This window comes from Camellia sinensis, chromosome 6 (genome assembly GCF_055761805.1).
Source record: "Camellia sinensis isolate YWXY chromosome 6, ASM5576180v1, whole genome shotgun sequence".
NCBI classification, from domain to species: domain Eukaryota; kingdom Viridiplantae; phylum Streptophyta; class Magnoliopsida; order Ericales; family Theaceae; genus Camellia; species Camellia sinensis.
Window position 1 is genome coordinate 103,655,155 of NC_138966.1, and position 16,534 is coordinate 103,671,688.

Genomic DNA, 16,534 nt, shown 5'->3' on the forward strand with positions numbered 1-16,534 from the left:
CAAAATAGTAGTTCTCAAATATGCCTCACATGTAGGCGGAAAGGTTCACAAAAACAAATTTTAAGAATTAAACCCTAAACCTTGAAATAAAAAATTAAGAATTAAACCCTAAACCCTAAAACAAAAACAAAAATAAAAAATAATAAATTTTAAGAATTAAATCCTAAACCCAAAAAAAAAAATGTTATCCCTAAATCCTAAAATAAAAAAAAAAATTAAGAACTAAACCCTAAACTTTAAACCCGAAAAGTAAAAAAAAAAAAGCCAAAAAAAAAGAGGTAGATGAAACTGTGTCGTTTTAGGCACAACAGGAACACATCAGGGAGGGGGCACAACAATGACCCCTCTTCCAATTAAAAATGAATTTGTGTAATGAATGAGATTTTTATCGGTTCAAAAAGAAAAACAATCAAAATAACTCACATTATATTGAAAAGAGAATTATTGAATTTATTATAGCCTTCTTTTTTGTACGTGAGATTGATGGTTGTGGCTTAAAAACGAGTTTATTTGTTAAAAAAAAAGAGAGTCTATTTTAGAGACAAAAGGGTTTACTTAACCCAAGATTTCGATTTCAAGTGGGACATCTTCCTCCTCTAAGTTGGATATATATATATATATATATATATATATATTTGTGTTATAAATTATATGGCATTCCTCCAAAAAGAAAAAGGAAAAAAGAAAAAAGAGTCTATTTCATTTATTAAAAGAAAAAACCTCATATGGTGAAGTAATTTCTCACTAAAATTTACTGCAATTATTTTTTAAAAAAAACATTAGAAAAAAAGGAGTTACAAATGTCAAGTAAATTATTTTTTTATGTTTATTTGTAATTAATAAATAACTTCTTAAAAAAAAGTCTATTTTAGAGACAAAAGGGTTTACTTTACCCAAGATTTGGATTTCGAGTGTGACATCTCCCTCCTCTAAGTTGGTATATATATATATATATATTTGTGTTATAAATAATATGACATTCCTCAAAAAAGAAAAAAGAAAAAAGAGTCTATTTCATTTTTTTTAAAAAAAAACCCTCATATGGTGAAGTAATTTCTCACTAAAATTTACTGTAATTATTTTAAAAAAACATTAGAAAAAAAAAGGAGTTACAAATGCCAAGTAAATTATTTTTTTCTGATATCTGAGGAGAATCTCTATCTTCTATGGATTTTGTCTTCTTTTGACGGTGAGCCAATTATTGATGCTGACCCATGGAGTGATGCTTGCAAGATTGAAAGAGTCACGTAGAAATATTACAAGATTAATGTAGTGGGACCCCCTTTTTTTTTTTTATCCATACATTCTATCTGCTAGGTCGTCAAGATCTGCTGCTAAAAGTTGGTCGTAAAAATCATCTCCATCTCCCATGGGTGGTTCATCGTCCCATTCTTGATCATTTTCTCCCATCACTAGTGATTCATGAGAGACGCAATGTTGGTAGTTTGGGTACTGATTTTCATCGATAAATGTCTCTTTGCTGAATGGATATCCTGGGATGGCTAAATTACAATGTATCTTCTGATGTCTATCTTCACAGACTAGATGTCCATAATTTCTAGCAAATTTTCTCCATTTATTGAGCTGGTCTTTGAGTGAAAATCTTCTGCATGGCCAGGGTCTCCTATTGAGAAGTCCTGGGTATCCCGGAAATGTGGAAGTTCCTCTGAGGTACATTTTGTGTTTAGCTGGATTGCACCATATTTCCTTCCACTCTGGTAGTTTGCTATCTATTAAAGCTTCCACATACGGATGATGTTCTTCCATTACACACAGTACTGCATGAGCAAGCTTATGTCCAAAGTTATCTGTCTGATCTGGATCTGTGAAAATTAGTCTAGAGACAAAGCTGTAATCTAACAATTTTGGAGCTGTTAGATAACGAGTTTTGCCCCTAATTTCTATCTCCAGCGGCTCGAATGTAGCTAAATTTATCTGGCAAAGGCAAATGCTGAAGTCTAGGTTACACTGACATCTACCAAAAAGTTCTGACCTCTTATTGCATCTTTCTTCATCTAAGCAGGGTTGCTCTTCATCTTCATAAGTATAGGTCCATTGGTAAGCTAGGCCGGGGCAGTCAACTCTTGCTATGGAGAGATCTTGAAGAAACTGCTGAATAATGACTAACTCGTCATTTCTGCTATCTCCAGCTAAGGTATAAATATAGGGTTTTAGGTCTTTCATTACTTGGCTTTTCTCACAAAGGGATCGAATGATAGAATGCCTGAAGAAATACATTCTAGCACTCAATTGGTCAAATTCCTCACTGGTGAGTTGTTTGATTTCTGGGCTAGGTAAGGAGGTAGGTGTTCTTTCTGGAGCTAATTTTTTAAGCTGGTTGGTTAAGGTTCTAATGGTTGCTCTCAATTATTTTTCTTCGTCTCGGAGCTGGTCTAACTCTTCACTGACCTTCTTGCCTTTATCCATAATTTTCTTGAAATTTCTGGAAAGGCCTTCACAATGTCTGCACATTTGGAGCGGATTCTGGGAATCTATCTGAGGATTAGAACTACTGCTGCTTGTACTACTGCTTCCACTTGTCTGGCTAACTGGAACGCCACTGGTAGCAAAGATGGTAGATCTCATCTTGCTCAATGTGTCCAGGTAATCTTTAGCTATCTGGCTAATAAAGTAACTGGTTCCTATTTGTCTTCGGGCATAGGTACTGGCTGACTCAAAATCATAAAATCCTTTAAACTGAGGTGTAGGAAAATTTTTGACTAAAGGTTCTACTTCTATCCAATCATGGTAAATACCAGGCTTGGTTCCTTTAGCTACTACATAGAAAGAAAAACTTTTAGACAGGGGCTTGTTTTGAATTTTTGAAAAATATATGCTGAGAGAGTTTAGGGTTGAAAGGCGCTTAGCTGGGTGGTTTTGGCTGGTCCAAAGGTTATCTAAAAGACACTGTTGAACTGGGTCTAGCTCAATCCCTGTTAAGGGTCTAAACTTGGTTCTGCCTTCATGAATGGGAAGAGAAAATCCTCCAAAGTTCATGGTCTTGCTGTTCTCCATTATCTGCACAAAGATTAAACTGGTTATCTTCTTTTTCTAAATAAATTTTTCTACTTAACCAGTCCGTTAATTTATTATCGCTTCCTTTAATATGCTCAAATTCTACTTTATATCCCTGTCCTACTATACAATCTAAAAATTTTGCCCATCTTCTAGTACTTAATTTACGCTCGTTTAGTTTGTTATGAAATCTAACTATGGCTTCACAATCTGTCCTTATTGTAAAAGGTTTGTGCAAAAATAATCTAAATTTATTTATTGCGTATACTACTCCTAGTATTTCAAAATCTAGGCTGGTCATAGTTGTATCTTTTTCTTTAAATTTTCCAGAACTGTATCTACAGATGCGTTCTTTATTTTTACTGTCATATTTACTGGGTTTAGCTAATAATATTGTTCCCCATCCTAATTGACTTGCGTCTGTTTCTACAACTATGTATTCAGATTCTAAGGGAAGTTGTAGGTCTGGTAGGTTTTTACAAATGTCTTTTATTTTTCTAACTAGAGCTATATCTTGCTGATTGAAGTATTTTTGTCCAGTGGGTGTGGTCTTACTATAAAGGGATCCTATTATTTTACTGAGGTTAGGAATATACATTCGTGCATAATTTAGAATTCCTAAAAAGGATTGCAGTTGCTTTGTATCTTCTAATTTATCTGGATAGTCTAAAATTTTCTTGACTATATGAGGTTGTAACCTGATTTTTCCATCTCCTAGCTCCATTCCTAAGAATTCTATGTAGGGTTTATTTAATACCATCTTTTTCTTACTGATTATTATTCCATTATTTATGAATTCTTCTAATGTTATATACAAATGATCTATGTGACTACTTTTATCTGGGCTGAACACTAATATGTCATCTATATATACTAGTATAAAACTATATTTATTAAATATACTATCCATTTTGAGCTGAAATATGGAAGGTGCATTTTTTAATCCAAAGGGCATAACTAGCCACTCATAATGTCCTTGAGGGCAACAGAAGGCTGTCCATGGTATGCTTTCCTTTTCCATTTTTATCTGCCAAAATCCTGACTTACAATCAAATTTGCTAAATATCTTTGCTGTCTGTATTCTATTTATGAGTTGGTCTTTATCTGGTATATTATATTTATCATCTTCTGTATTATCATTTAATCTTTTATAATTTATCACCATTCTAGCTTTTCCTCTTTTTATCTCTGCATGATTTCTAACCATAAATGCTGCGCTTCTGTGTGGGCTATTGCTGGGTTTAATTACTCCTAGATCTAGTAATTCCTTAATCTGTGTTCTAAATTCTTCTATGTCTGCTGGTGTATGATCTATTTGTGCTGAAGTAATCCTATAATCTTTGTTTTTTATATCTAAACTAGCTAAAATTTTATTTCTTTCCCAATATTTCATGGGCTGTTCTCCTAAAATTTCTGTTGTTTCAGCTAATCTTATTATCTCATCTAAATCATTTTCGGTTCTCTTGTATATTGGTTTTTTCTTTATTTTTCCTATTTTTGCAAAAATTAATTCTAAATTAGCTGATTGTTTAAAATCTTCTAGGTTCCAATAATCTTCCTTATTTTCAAAATCAAATTCTTCTAAATCATAATTTTCTGTATCTAAATTTTCTAAAGACGTATTTGCTATCTCATTAGGTATATATTTTTGGGCTAGGTCGGGAAAAATATTTCTACTTGGAAATAAAAAACTGGCTGGAACTGAATCTACTCCTATGGTACCACCACGCTTCGCACGCAACTCTGATGAATGGGCGATGGTGCTAAGGGCATAAGCCGTTGGTGTATGTACAGTTCGCTTGAAGAAACTAATGTTGTTTTGGCTGAGTAACATGCCATGTAACGCCCTCAAAATAAACCCATTATATATATATCATTGACATGCATTATTTAATGAAAACACTTTATTAACTCATTCATCAGAGTATTACTAAGTAAAAGCATTACATGTAACATCGAATAAATTGCCCAACAGGCTTACATCCCTCCAAGCCAACACTTGGATACAAAAATATGAGTTCTAACTCAATACAAGAAAAGCCCTAGGCTTGAATGTTTACATGTACTAATAAATAAAAACAATTAACTAAAGATAATCTTCTTAAAAATCCAGAAGTCCAAACCCTCCCAAGCTAAGTCTTTGGAGGTAGCTTATCACCTGAACCTGAAAATGATGTTCCCATAAAGGGTGAGCCACAGCCCAGCAGAAATATACTAAACCAAATATAAGCATTGAATAAAGCAATAGCATTCAATAATTGGTTAACCAAGATAATCAGTTATATCTCTATACAGTTTCATGATATTAATGTCTAAGATACGTTTTACTTTTCAACATTATCAATATGGCTCAGAACCTGGCCAAACTTACAACAGTGAACCATATATATATCAAATTCACATTCTTCCAATATCAACAAACAAATGAGACTCATGAGGCTCAACTCAAAACACTTCATACTTCCAGTTTGATACACATTTTAGTGCTGTATCAATAAAAACACTTCAATATAGATAAGCACACATAAAAGTGATGCTAATGGAGTCCATCCCTATCTCCTCCCAAAACAAAATCCGGTTTAGAGGTCCATCCCTTATCTTCCCCTAAACCGTGGAGTACATCCCCTATCTCCTCCCACACAAAACAATGTATGCAAACACATAACATACACAACACACAATCAAGACACATAATGTCTGTATTAATTCAACAGTCAAGATTGATGACTTAATCAATGATTAGTTTCAGTTATCCCTAATCCACATGCAGAGTCTACAACAAGCATGACTATCCTCCACCGATAGCCCAAAACAGTTATTTCTAGACTTGGAAATAAATATACCAACAATTCAATAGACGAGTGATTTAAATTAACCAACTACGCCATTTAATCAATGAATTCCCCATTTCCATGAATTAAATATACAAATTAATTTATTAATTCAACTAGGGTTTTTCCCAAAATTATCAAAGTAACCCCAACATATCAATATACCAAAACTTAGAACAAAACCTATAAAATAGAGTAGGAAATCCCTACCTCAAAGAAAACAACCCAAATGGAGAAGACAGAGATGAATACCCAAATACCAAAGTGCTCCAAATTGCCAAATGTTCAGATTAAATGAAAGCCCTCAACTCACTCTATCTTTTTAATGAAGGATCTAGGGTAGAAACACACCCTAAGTGGATCAAATCTAAGAGAGAATGTGAGTAGGGAGAGAGAGAGGTCGGACCTAGGGTTTGGAACCAAAAGAATATGAAAAAGACTGATCAAAACCCGCTGCTGCGTATATAAACTGGACAGGCTCGCTCGAGCGAAGACTTTGTCGCTCGAGCGACCAGACACAGAGAAGCTACGCTCGAGCCAAGGAAACCTTGCTCGAGCGAAAGAAAACTCGATCGAGCGAAGAACTCAAAACCTCAGGTCTGTAACCAGACACATGCTCGAGCGAAGGAACTATTGCTCGAGCGAAGAACGAACTAACTCGCTCGAGCGAAGAAAAGCTCGCTCGAGCCAAGAATGCACAGCTACAGGTCCAAATCAGACGCAACCTCTCGCTCGAGCTACCAAACCCCGGCTCGAGCGAAGAACCAAAAATAACAGCTCGCTCGAGCGACAAACTCCTCGCTCGAGCGAAGATCCAAAATTCTGGACAGCAACACTTGGTTTCTAAACCCAACCAACCTGAAACAAACCTGCCCAACACATCCTATAACTCCAAATGAGAAAATAAGGGACAATAACAACAATTATATAATGACAGAATCTACGGAGCCTAAGTCCGAATATAATAATCAAATGGGAAAAGACCGGGGTCGCTATATGCCACCTTGTAAGCTGAGGATGAAATTAAGTCCTAAAATGAAAGGATGATTCTGTCGGGTATTTCCAATCCAAACCTGAGGTAAAGGGAACCACTCTATATGCTGATCTTGAGAACCTAGATGATGAAAACTAATTTGGGCTCCATTAATGCAATGTGTGTATATCTGTTTAGTGCCGTCTGCTATACTAACTAAGGCTGGGGTTGTTAATGTCGTGCTCCATCCTGGGGGAACTACTTGTTGTTCAATATATGATTTACTAGCTCCTGTATCTATCATGGCATCTATACTAAGGGTTTTTGCTGCAAACTTGAGTACACAAGAAATCTCGACTAGATTTGGTTTAGGTATAACTGGATAATTAAATGGTAAGGATGTAGTATCTTGTTGGGCTTTAGAATATTGACTAAAGGGTTGAGAATCAACTAGGTTGACTAATTCTAATGAATTCATATGTTCTTCAATCAGTTTGTCTTTTAAAGGGTATTTATTGTGAAATTGTTCTAGCTGCTGTTTAAGCTGTTTATTTTCTAATTCTAAACATTCTATGTCAAAACTAGTCTTAGTTTCTATCTCGTGTATTTGTATCTTAAGTTCTCTTACTTGTAGTTCTAATTCTCTAATGGTTAAATGCAATTCTCTACTTTCTAGACTATGATCTTCCTTAGTATTTCCTAAGGCTATCTTATGTGTCATATTTAATTTTTCTAGACAGACTACACAATAAGTTATACTGCATAATAAACATTGAACTCGTTTATCTCTAGCTGGAAACCAATTACAATAGCTGCATCTAGTGGTATCAAATCCTAATCCTATTTGAAAGTTATGCTGACATTCAGTATCTGGATTACACTCCATCATAAAGAAAGTTTCTTGGGAAGATGTTAGTCCTATTTCTTGGTTGAGTTGTCCTAAAAGATTATCTATATTAGTATCACTTTCTGAATCACTATCTGAGCTTATGGCCTCTATTTGATATTCATAATCGTTGACTATACTATATACTTCTGAATCATCACTAGTTATGCTAACTATGTCTTCTTCTAAGTATTCTATAATATGTAGTCTTTCTATCTGTTTATTATTATTTGGTCTTTGTCTTTTTGGGCAGTTCTTTGCAAAATGATTGGGTTCTCCACATATAAAACAATTGCATTTTTTACTGTTGGGTTTTCTAACATATCTTTGTTTTCTTCTATCTTTTTCTTCTCTGGGTAATTTTTTATAATTTGTCCTATTAAAAGTTCTACTTTTTCTAATGAATTTTTGCTTTTTCCATGGTTTTCTATAATTTTTCTTCCAATATTTCTCTTTTCTATATTTTCCATATTTTTTGTATTTTTTCCTATTATGTTCATCTTCATATTGCTGAGGAGTATATATTACACTGCTACAAAAGCCGTAACTTTGTTTTTTCAAGTCTTTCTGTATTTTAACTTCTATACATTTTTCTTTGAGCTTATAAAATGTAAAAATTATTCTAGGTCCTATTCCTAAAGTTCCTCTTATTCTTAATTCTCCAGTAGCTATTCTTGCTGGTAAACTTGCATAATAAACTGACCATTTGTTTTCTATCTCTCTTCCTAATTCTCCTGGTAATTTTCTAAAATATTTATTTCCTATTTCTTCATCAAAACTTTTTCCAGTTCTTGCTGCTATGGCTAAATATTCTCTACTAAAAGGTACAATATATTTCCAACTTCCTAATGTCATTTGGTCTAACTCGGTTAATGCTATGCTTTGAGCGGAGTCATTTCCTCTAGAAGGATCATATCCTATAAGTATCTCTTTAATAAAATTTGTAAAATTCCACGGGTTATTTCCTAATTCTTTGAGCTGCTTAATTGTTTCTTCATATTTTCCCTTGAAAGTTAAATAAATATTATAAGCTGAATCTCCTAAAAGTGTCTCCATGTATTCCCACATATCTGTTGATTCATAGGGGCTAGTCATCCATGCTTTTACTGCATCTTTTTCCCATCTCTCTATTACTTCCTGCCATATCTGAGGGTCGAATCTAGCTAAATCTAAAAGGGTTCCTTGATTATGGACTGGCTGCAATTCTATACTCCTATCTGGTTGTCTACGCTTTCCATGAAATCTATAGCTTTTATCTGGGTCTGCTTGACTACGTCCTGAACTGGCTAATGGTCTTCTTCCTCCTACTGCATACTGCATTGGTTCTATTGGATCTTCTACAGTTGGTTGTGGATTATTGGTTCCTGAGCTTTCTGTAGTCATATAAAAAGTTTCTTCTAGGTGGTTAGGTTGTTCTGGTATTCTAAAAATTTTGCTGGGATGTATATTATCTTCTATGATATCATCTACATATTCCGTATGAAATTCCTGATCCAAAAATGACACTGCTTCTTCATGGGTATCTCCTCTGGCTAAGTATTCATAATATCTGGCATCTAGTATTTTATTCATGTCTTCTAGGGTAAATTTTTCTAAATCTATCTCATCAATATTATATATCTTATTTTGTGATATAGTTTTTTCTTCCGTCATTACGTAAAGCTGATTTATTTCACTACGATTATCTTGATTTTCTTCCCTATCTATACTACTAAATTCATCATCTTCAGATTTTTCTGGTGCTTCATAGATATACTGAGTAAATCTTACTGCATAATTTCCATCTGCTGTTTGGTATAATAAATTATCTTGAGGGGCTAATCTCTTTTGTCCTAGAAAATCTCCTAGTTTCCAATCTAGTGCTGCATTATCTTCAGAGTTAAATTTTTTAGCTGGTAATGCTTTTATTCCTTTTGCACCTAATAATTTAACTATCTGATCATTAGTAAGTCTATAGTGAGTATTGCTTTCTGAGACTGCTAGACCTAAAAAACCTGTGCAAACTAATAAATTCTTTTCTCCCTTTTTCATTTTATATCCTCTACTCTTTATTCCTATTTTTATCTTTTTATGGAAGGTTGAGGTTGGTAATAAAAAGTCTGGTGTAAAATAAACTATTCCTCCTTTTGAATTCATATCTAGTTCATAACTTCCTAAATACTCTGTCCGACATCATTAAACCTATCATCATAGAGGCATATAAACACTTTAGTTCCTAAATTTTCTCTGGTTAAAGCCTTAACTCCTACTACTACTAATCTTAAATGAGTCATTTTAAGATGTTCATTTACTGCATATTTATAGCTTTCTCTTTTTATTAAATTTAGCTCTATTTTCTCATCTTCTTGAGTTACGCTAATCATTCGTTCACTATAGTGTTTAAATAAATGTTGTTTTTTTATGAATCTTACCTAGCTTATACACATATTTAGCTGGAATTAATTCTAACTTTTCTTTTTTAAATTTTTCTATCTGCTGTTCTACATCTATAAATTCTTCCACTTTAACATCTTCGTCTTCATTACGCTTTTTACTACTACTTCCTTTTATTAGTTGTTTAAACATTTTTATTTTCTATAAATTCTACACACTTAAGCTTTTCAAAATATCTAGCTATATCTTCCTCGTTTACTTGAGATTGAGGTTTGTTGGATTGTCCTTCTATTCCTTTCTCTTTCTGAACTATTTTTTCTAAAGACGCTAGACGATTTTCTAAACTATGTAGTTGTTCTGATAGGTATTCAAGTTTTTCGCACAATCGAATTAAAAATAAAATTTCTATATTATTTTGTCTTACTGATATTTTATCTGATTGATTTATTCCTTGATAAGTACTAATTCCTTCCGGGTTATTATGAAAATCTTCTGCTTGTTTTAAAATAGTCTGGTAATCTCTATTAGCTTTCTTATCACTACTCATAAACTAAGACCTTACAAGTTGTTCTAAAATTTCTAATTTTTGTCTTAAATTATCTTGAATTTGATTAATTTGTTCTATTTGTTTAGCTATTTGATTTGTAGCTGAAATTAATGTTTCTATTTCTAGCTTAGTAGGAAATTTTTCTGAATTTAAATCTATTCTTTTTTGTAAGATAGAACTACACTGATCTTGAATATAATCTAATTTTTTATCTTGATCTTTAATTATACTACGATTATTACGGAGATGATCTATAGATGAAATAAAAAGATTACTAATTTTATCTATGTCCCTTTTAATATTTTCTGCAAAATTAATCTGATAATCTATAATGCTATTTAACTGAGGATTATGTTCACTATGAAGCTGATGTGTAAAAGTCTCTTCAAAATTACAACGGAAATTATTTTTATTTACACTAAGGCGACAGTTATGGCTACTGAGTTCTAAATCTAGATACTCTACTTTTTTCATATACAAAATTAACTCCTACTATAAAATTATTACAAGCTACTATAATATGAAATTTATAACTAAAATCTCCAAAAATAAAAACTACTCTATTACCATAAGCAAAATGCATAAACTAATTTAAACTGTCCTAAAACCGAACACTGCTCTGATACCAATTTTGGGGGGGTTGAGTTAGTGGTTTACCACTATTTTGAAATTGGGCTAAGAATTATCTGACAAATTCTACAGTTACGCTATGCTACTAGATCTTCAAGCTGTTGTATGGCTATTTTTAAGGCTTCTTGTTTTTCAGTTAGCTGTCTATTTATTTGAGAAATTTTTAAACTGTAATTTTCTAGGGATCTGCCAGATGCTAATGATGAAAGAAACTGATATCTAAATATCTGATCTTCTAGTTCTTGTATTAGCTCGGTATTAATTTTAATTTTATTCCTAAGGTCTTCGTCTAAGGGCATGTGCTTTCCTGATTTTTTGAAATTTAATTTCTAAAGTCTACGTCTTAAGGGCATACAATTTTTTGGTTTTTTGAGATTCTTATATAGACAATATTTCCTTAATATTTCTACTCGGGTTGCTCTCCTTCTAAAAAAAAAATTTTTCTATGGTAAAAACTATTTTTAAGAAATGTTTGTTTTCATTACATGTACTCACACCTTGAGACTAAGCCTCGTTCAACATAGTATATTTTATTTTCCATTTTTTACTTTTCCCTTTCTGCCTACAATTCGCCCTCCAACGCCTAACCACGGCTCTCACGGGCTCTTCAGCTAAGGTCACTTAGTAATAAAATAGAAAATTAAAAATACTACGAAGGTTCAAAGCATGTAATATTAATGAGCAAACAAGCATTCCATAAACTTAGTTTTTCCAAAAAAAAAATAAATCTTTAGAATAAAAGAGTTACCCTTTCGAAATATTTAAGGAAAAAGAGAAACTACTCACACTTCATATTAATAAGAAATATACTTACAGAGATTATATTACAGACTCTGAAACTCTGAAAAACTTAATACACTTAGAGGTTTTTTGAGAGGGGTTGGAAAATTTACAACGCAGAGTGAAGTGGTGTTTTTTCATTCTGCTTCTTTCGTTGGCATGCAAGCCAATTTATACAACTCAAAAGACTAATCTATGTCCTATGACTACCTAGACTAATCTATGACTACCTAGACTCTAGGCTTTTTAGGCCTTTTGAAAACTTATGCCATCTTTGAAAACTTTGCCATCTTTGACGGAAGATTGAAATGGCATGCATATAAAGACAAGACCCATATACAATTATATGCTTGACTCAAATCACGATATAGATAGATTTTATCAATAAAGGATTAGGATAATGATATCGGGTACTACTTTGGGCCCCATCGCATATCATTCAATCCTTCCTTTTTGACAAAATTTTGACGCTATAATTTATTATAAGACACGTATAAAGATTTTCACAACTTTTCTTTAATAAAGTAGGATAAGAGATATCTACTTTATTAAAGTAGTGATTGAAGGAAAATCTTTATTACTGACAGACTCACAAAATATCTACAAAAATCTTTTTTGTCTTTTCTTGGCATGCATTTTTTCTGATATCTGAGGAGAATCTCTATCTTCTATGGATTTTGTCTTCTTTTGACGGTGAGCCAATTATTGATGCTGACCCATGGAGTGATGCTTGCAAGATTGAAAGAGTCACGTAGAAATATTACAAGATTAATGTAGTGGGACCCCCTGTTTTTTTTTTTTTTTTTTTTTTTTTTTTTTTTTTTTTTTTTTTTATCCGTACATTAATCTTGTAATATTTCTACGTGACTCTTTCAATCTTGCAAGCATCACTCCATGGGTCAGCATCAATAATTGGCTCACCGTCAAAAGAAAACAAAATCCATAGAAGATAGAGATTCTCCTCAGATATCAGAAAAAATGCATGCCAAGAAAAGACAAAAAAGATTTTTGTAGATATTTTGTGAGCCTGTCAGTAATAAAGATTTTCCTTCAATCACTACTTTAATAAAGTAGATATCTCTTATCCTACTTTATTAAAGAAAAGCTGTGAAAATCTTTATACGTGTCTTATAATAAATTATAGCGTCAAAATTTTGTCAAAAAGGAAGGATTGAATGATATGCGATGGGGCCCAAAGTAGTACCCGATATCATTATCCTAATCCTTTATTGATAAAATCTATCTATATCGTGATTTGAGTCAAGCATATAATTGTATATGGGTCTTGTCTTTATATGCATGCCATTTCAATCTTCCGTCAAAGATGGCAAAGTTTTCAAAGATGGCATAAGTTTTCAAAAGGCCTAAAAAGCCTAGAGTCTAGGTAGTCATAGATTAGTCTAGGTAATTTTCCAACCCCTCTCAAAAAACCTCTAAGTGTATTAAGTTTTTCAGAGTTTCAGAGTCTGTAATATAATCTCTGTAAGTATATTTCTTATTAATATGAAGTGTGAGTAGTTTCTCTTTTTCCTTAAATATTTCGAAAGGGTAACTCATTTATTCTAAAGATTTATTTTCTTTTTGGAAAAACTAAGTTTATGGAATGCTTGTTTGCTCATTAATATTACATGCTTTGAACCTTCGTAGTATTTTTAATTTTCTATTTTATTACTGAGTGACCTTAGCTGAAGAGCCCGTGAGAGCCGTGGTTAGGCGTTGGAGGGAAAATTGTAGGCAGAAAAGGAAAAGTATAAAATGGAAAATAAAATATACTATGTTGAACGAGGCTTAGTCTCAAGGTGGGAGTATATGTAATGAAAACAAACATTTCTTAAAAATAGTTTTTACCATAGAAATTTTTTTTTTTTAGAAGGAGAGCAACCCGAGTAGAAATATTAAGGAAATATTGTCTATATAAGAATCTCAAAAAACCAAAAAATTGTATGCCCTTAAGACGTAGACTTTAGAAATTAAATTTCAAAAAATCAGGAAAGCACATGCCCTTAGACGAAGACCTTAGGAATAAAATTAAAATTAATACCGAGCTAATACAAGAACTAGAAGATCAGATATTTAGATATCAGTTTCTTTCATCATTAGCATCTGGCAGATCCCTAGAAAATTACAGTTTAAAAATTTCTCAAATAAATAGACAGCTAACTGAAAAACAAGAAGCCTTAAAAATAGCCATACAACAGCTTGAAGATCTAGTAGCATAGCATAACTGTAGAATTAGTCAGATAATTCTCAGCCCAATTTCAAAATAGTGGTAAACCACTAACTCAACCCCCCAAAATTGGTATCAGAGCAGTGTTCGGTTCTAGGACAGTTTAAATTAGTTTATGCATTTTGCTTATGGTAATAGAGTAGTTTTTATTTTTGGAGATTTTAGTTCTGAGAGGGTAATTTTTGGGAAAATTGGGCCGAACTTCGAGTTGGGTTTTGAGGCCCAAAACGCAGTGGACTAGGTAAAAAGGCCGTACAGAATACTCCGGCCCAGAAGGGCAAAGTTACTCCGGCCTTGGGAAGACAAAGCTACTTCGGCCCAAGGAGGCAAAATTACTCCGGCTCAAGAAGAGATCGTTACTTCGGCCCAAGGAAGAGTAAAATTACTCCGGTCTGGAGGCAACTCACAGTTAGGCCGGTCTCAGAGTTAGTCCGGTCGCAGTATGTTCTGAGAAGGCCAGTGTCGGAATTAGTCCGGTCGTGACTTACATTGGTTAGGTCGGTCAGAACTTGTTACTTGGAAGTTTGATCTAAGCGCATCAAGGTCGAACAGGGCAGCCGAAGTAAAGAGTTGGAGGAGAAGACCGAGCTAAGGATAGTTCGGCCTTCTGTGGCTCGGTATAGCCAAGTTTACTCCGGTTAAAAGGAAGTTCGGCCATAAAGAAAACCATCCCACTTGGTTTGAGCAGTGGGGGAGGGTGTAAAAGGATAAGCATTATCCTTAAGAGATTGAATCCTAGGAGGACTCTGTATGGAGAAATACAAGTCCTACTAGGATTGTGTCATATGAAACTTATAAAAGCTCACAAGCATCACCTTGGAGGAGGTAATTGAACACAATCTTTCTGAGAACTTAGAGCTTTGTCTATTTGTCAAGTTTTCTGACTTAGGCATCGGAGAGGTTTCCGGCACACACCTGCCGGCTAGCTCACGTTTGTGTTTTCAGGTGACAAAGCGACGTCGTACGGAGAAGCGTGGACTTGGTCAACAGGATTATACGAGGAGAATTATTTCCTCCCCGTACAATTGGCGCCGTCTGTGGGAAGAACAGACAAGAACAAAAACCTCTTGACTAAGCTTCTCCTTTTCTCATTCAATGGCACACATTGAAGACTTGCCGCAGTCCGCCGTCGACGGACAAACTCCAGAAGGGGGCGCAAGGCGTGAAGGATTACCTACCGTCCCTCCCATGGCGGACTTGGAGCCCCAACAACATAATTCCAGGAGGAGTGGCAGGGGAAGGCGGAATGGCAGCCCTCGTCACTCTCAAAGTCCCGACAGGCAAAGGAGGAGGATTGATCCTCAAGCCCTGGAAGATCGCGTAAAGGAACAGGATGAACTAATTCGAAGGATGGCGGCGGACATGGAGACTTTAAAACGCCAGATGAAGACTAAAGATGTGGCGACAGGAGAGGGGCGCAAGCATAAGACGCCCCCTCGCCACTCAGAGAATCGTAGTAGGAATACTACGCCCTCCCAAGGAGAGAGCAGAAGCCTCAGGACAGGCGACACTCACTCCTTGTCCTCAAGGACTCGTCACTCTAGGTCTGAGAGGACGAGATCCGAAAGATCATACACTGAAGGAAGCACGTATTGGCCTTCACATTCGCACCAAACCAGATCCAGACAAACCGAGCTACCCAGGTCATCCGACTTACGAACCGTGCTAGAAGAAAAAGCACGATGCAAGGAGGATGCCAGGGCAAGGGATCCACACCGAGTTTCGGCCTTACAACGGTTGGCTCCTCGGACGCACGGAAGCGTCGAGGTTGGAATGCCAATACCACGACCGGCCTACGAACCAACGGACAAGGCATTGGCAAGACTACAGACTTCGCCGTTTGTCCCAGCGATCGAAAACGCTCCCCTACCATCAGGCTTCCTTCAGCCGAAGTTCAATACATATGAAGGGAAGACGGACCCGTATTCACACTTGAGCCACTTTCGCCAAGTCATGGCCGTGTACAGGCGAAACGAGGCCTTAATGTGCATACTTTTCCCATCAAGTCTGGGCGACCTGGGCTTGACTTGGTTCGAAAAGCTCCCAGAAGGTAGCATAGCCTCCTGGGCCCAATTGGCAGAAGCGTTCGTAACAAGGTTTCAGACAAATACTAAGACACCGGTGGAGATAGACCAGTTACTCTCCATCGACATGGGTGAAAAAGAGACCCTCAAATCTTACAACAGTCGCTACTGGGAGACATTCAACCAGATTGGAGACTGCCCCACCAATCTAGCCATTGCGCAATATAAAAGAGGCCTACCAGTAGGAA